The sequence below is a fragment of the Rattus rattus genome, chromosome 18, assembly GCF_011064425.1.
Source record: "Rattus rattus isolate New Zealand chromosome 18, Rrattus_CSIRO_v1, whole genome shotgun sequence".
NCBI lineage: Eukaryota > Metazoa > Chordata > Mammalia > Rodentia > Muridae > Rattus > Rattus rattus.
In genome coordinates, this window is record NC_046171.1 from 7,338,529 (window position 1) to 7,343,197 (window position 4,669).

The following is a 4,669-nucleotide window of genomic DNA, read 5'->3' on the forward strand; positions in this document are numbered from 1 at the left end:
ATGGGACGGGATGAAGGGATAGATATGTCAATGAGCATACTCCAAAACACCGGGTGATCAAGAGCCACACTGCCACCTGGTCTTCCTTGCAATGGAGTGCAGCTTGAAGACCTCCCTCAATTCCCCTGGAGACCTGAAGGAGCTGTCACCTACTCACGGCTCTGGGGGACTCTGGCCAAGGCAGAGGAAGGAAGCTAAGTCCAGCTCTATCCCAAATGCTGACTTCATCTTCCCCATCAAAGCCAGGAAAAAAAAAAAAAAAAGCCAGCCACACACCCAAACACACGGTACACCCATGAGGAAGGTCATGCGTGCTGCTGGTCTCAGCCACATGGTGCTGGTGGCAGTGGCCGAGGTCACATGCTGTGTCAGCCTGCTTCCTCTCAGGCACACCTGTGACCGGAGATGTGATCTGTGATGCAGACACTTGTGGCACCAGATACATGTGGGCCCTTTCCAGTCCCTTCACCATTGTCTGACTGGGCTAAGGCGTGTGCGCACCTTAAGGACACAGTTGCCGTGGAGTAGAGTTAGCTCGGTGCTCAGTGCGCTAGTGGGAGGTAGCTTTCCTCAGACCGTCAGTCGTCCAGTGGCCGAAGTCCTATCAGTGCCTTGTTAGGGAAGTACTTGGCTAAACATCAGTTGCTGCCTCTAGCTGCTTGGCTACCTCTGTTACAACCCCCTGAGCTTCCATTTTTCCTTCCTTATCTCCACACGTCCCCCACTACTTTCCCAAGCTGAATGTCCTGGTGTTCAGCCAAGCCTCTGCCCAGCCTGTGCCCAAGTGTCACTCGCTGTTTCTCTAGGAATTTGCTGAGTTGGGAGAATGGAACGGGGCAGAGATCCGAGCTGAGAATCAGAGAGGAGCCGGGCAGAAAGGGCAGTGACCGGCCACTCAAGCCTAAGCAAGAGAAAACAGAGGAAGGGGCCACTGGGTGCGGCACAGAGGGCGAGGGGCTCCAGGAATGACCTCAAGTTGGAGATCAAGCTTGGGTGTGTGGGTCGCCTCTTGATTCTGCTTCTGTTCCCTGCATGGCACAACCCTAGGCAAGTTTAGGGCTGAAAAAAGGGATACTGAACAACACGTGCGGTAAATAAAACCCAAGTTGTAGTGGCAGCTAGGACGCAGTGGAGGGGAGCTTGGTGGTCGGGGGGACGGAGACCAGCCTTGAGGAATGGTGCTGGTGGAAAGGAGAAAATGGGTTAAAGAGAAGGGATGGAAGGTAGGGCACAGAATGGTGGGGGGCGTCGTCAGGTTGCTCAGAAACTAGGGTGTGAGGAGGTTAGTGAAGTGGGCGAAGAACATGGGTGACATAAAAAAAAAGAAGCAGAGGGGTTGACATGAAGGTATGGGGGGGATACTTGTCTTGGACAAGGAGGGGCTGGTGGGAGGGACTGGAGGGGGGACAAGACCTGCCCTATCTCCGCTCCCCTCCCTGACCTCACACTGGTCCTCCCCTTCTCCTCCCCCTGCTTGCTGCAGGCTCCCTGCCTTTCTGTCGAGGCTGTGAGATCAACAGTCCTGGCAGTGGCTCCCAGAGCCTCTGCTGCAAGAGACCAGTGAAGGGTTCCCCAACTCCGCCCCCCCCCCCAGGGTCCAGGGCTGCCAAGGCAGTGCTTACCCTGCCTGAGACGCTTCCCTTACTGGGGTTGGGACTGTGCAGGTTCAGAGGTGTAGCAGCCAGCACAAGCCACCAGGCTCTCCAGGTAAGTAGCAGAACTCTGGGGAAACCAGAGAAGGGAGAAGTGGAGGGTTTCTCTTCTGCGCTGCTCCGTCGCTGAACTCGTGGCGGGAGTGCCTTCCAGGACAGAGGAAATGCAAGTAGACCCTGGAGGTGTGTCCAGGCAGGAGAAGGCAGTGTGCGGTGCGTGCTGCGTGCACCAAGGTTTGGAAGGGATGCCAGTGGCTGAGAGGGCCTGGGAACTGTGGGACTCCAGGAGTCAGGCTGGTCTGAGGAGCTGCAAGGAGAGTGGACTGAACTGTCCAGCCGCACGTTGTGGGACGCACTGTGGATTTTGAGTGCTGGGGTTGTAGTTGCTGAACCTGGTACCAGGATGGGGCAGAAGAAGCACTTTCCCCATCCTAGATGGCGTTTCTTCAGCTAACTGTGCAGGAGTTACGGGATCTGAGAACAAGGTCTGGGGAGGCCCCGGGCTTTTAGAGGTGCTGAAGTGGAACCTAGTGAGGACTCACGGGCTGGGAAGGGCTCAGAGCTTGCAGAGACGATCCCATAACTTGTTCTTGGCGACGGCTGTGCACCCATGACTCACGGTTCAGCGGGCCTACAGAGGCTGACTGATGTCCCCACAGGGCACAGGGCTGGGTCTTCATTCGGTCCCCCTTCCAGGCTCCCTGCTTCTGTGCTCCTGAATCTTCCCACCCACTCCCCAATACACGTGACGGGCCCCGGGTGGGGCGGGCGGGGCCTCTTATCTCGCCTGGAAAGAATTTAATGGCTTAGAAACAACTGGAAGCGGAACTGAGGGGGGCTACTGGGAAGCGAATGAGCGACCAGGAAACAGCCGCCGCTGCAGCCCCGCCCCTGCTTCCCGGATCTCAGCCCCTTCCCGCTCTCCCTGGCTGCTTCCAACCCCTGGAGACCTAGCGCTTCCATTAGTCAAACTTTCTTCCTCTCAAGTCCCGGCCTCTGATGCAGGACCAGAACCTATCTTCCTTTCAGTCACTGAGGGTCCAGAAATCTTTTCTCTTAATTTTTCCATTCCCGCGGCCCCTGTACTTTCTCCCCAAAATAAGAAGCACTGGGATTCCCCCAGCTCCTTCTCTCTTTGGAACCCTCTTCTCAACTTCTTTCAGCCCAGTATCTGAACCCCCCCTCCATTTTCTCATGCCTCCACCTCTCATTGCAAGACTTTGCTGGGGGTGAGAATGGCAGGTAGAGCTGGGTATGGAGCGGAATGGAATGGAACCAGACCCTGGAACACCCTTCACAGACATGCGCTCCTTTCCCACCCGGTAGGACCAATGGTCCCCAATGAGTAAAGTGTCAATGTTGGCCCCGTGCTGAATACCAAGGGTGCTGAGTCACAGTTTGGGAAGATGCCCCCACCCTGTTGGTCCTCAAAGCACGGGAGGATGCCAAGAGGGTGAGGCCAGCCCCCCAACATACTTCAGAGAGGCATAAAGGGAGACACAAGAAACACCCAATTCTTTGTTTGCCCAGTGCCAAGAGAAGGGTCAAAATTTTCCAAGTGTTGGGAAGGGAAGCGGGGGGGGGTGTTGATGGCGCTCTCAGGAGGGGAGGGAATGAGGCTCTGGGGTGTGGTCTACAGGGCCACACCTGTCTTCAAGACCAACATCGATGAAGCCAATGGGGTTTCTGTACTTCTTTTCCAGCTGCAGAGAGCCCTATGGCCTATACCAGCTGTTCTTAAGAGACTGGGGTGTGGAGGGAGCAGGAAGCGCATACCCTCTGCTCCCCACTTGGAGAGAGCAGCTCCTTGTGCCGTCTACGTCTACGGCAGCTGCCCTCTGTGCCGATGTAATCCACTTTCTTAGACATCCACCCGTGACCAGGCCTGGGTGACCAGGAATGGAGCACGAGGGGAAATGGAATGCCTAAGTGGCCCACCCTCCTGCAAAAATACTGCCTCATTCCCGTTGCTGGTGGACTCATGCACAGGTGCACCTGTATCTGCGTCTACGGACACATATGGGTATCCACATGTGCCACACAGTGTGTGCGAGCATGGTGCGGGGGCATTTTCTGGTCCCTAAGCACAGAGTGACAGGGAGGGTAGGCCAGAGCCCCCTCCCAGCAATGGCTGTTTTCTAAGAGGGAAGCAGCCCTGTCTCTGGCCCCCCTTTGCCTGGGGCAGGCTCTTCACATGGACAGTCTGTCCCATGTCTCCCTCTTTATGTTAGACTTTGAGCCGGTCTTAGGCAGCCCAGACTATTCTTTTTTTGTTTGTTTGTTTGTTTGTTTGTTTGTTTTTAAGATTTATTTATTATATATGAATACACTATCTACAGACGCACCAGAAGAGGGCATCAGATCTCATTTACAGATGGTTGTGAGCCACCATGTGGTTGCTGGGATTTGAACTCAGGACCTCTGGGAGAGCAGCCAGTGCTCTAACCACTGAGCCATCTCTCCAGCCCTAGGCTGTTCTTAAATCTGCTGTGTAGATGAGCCTGCCCTTGGCCTGCTGATCCCTCTGCCTCTACCTCCCAAGTGCTGAGATGACAGGTGCGTGTCACCAAACCTGGCTATGTGATTCTGGGGATCAGACCTGGAGCCTCCTGTATGCTAGGCAGGCACCCCAGCAACTGAGTGGCATTCTTCTGCCTCAAGGCCACCAGCCATGGAGCAGCTCTGAAAACGCCTTTCTCTTTTGGCCCCAGAGGAATCCAGGATGTGTGTCTGTTGGAAGAGGGGGGAGTCACAGCCCTTCCTTCCTGGCCGGTCAACACTCCTACCGTTCACTCTGCCTCCTGCCCTAGCCTCTCTGTTCCAGAGGACCTGGGCATCTGCCAACGTGGCTCAACCCTCACCCCGGTTCAAGCCCAGCCTGCCTCTTCCTGCCCCATGTTCAAGCCCTTTCTCCTGCCTCAGACCTTTCTTCTCAAACCGTCTCTCCAGTTGTCTCAGAGTCTAAACCCCATCCCTTCGATTTTATTTTTCCCCCACACAAAGCGCCTTGGCTTTCT

General features: G+C 55.5%; 1 protein-coding gene across 1 annotated transcript in view; it reads left to right on the forward strand.

The window, feature by feature from the left end:
• Positions 1-1,571: 1,571 nt before the first annotated feature.
• Tnxb (tenascin XB) overlaps positions 1,572-4,669 on the forward strand; it is a 58,285-nt gene continuing 55,187 nt past the window's right edge. The window contains 1 exon segment of the mRNA XM_032889215.1: positions 1,572-1,707. The gene's annotated coding sequence lies outside the window, so the exon portion shown is untranslated.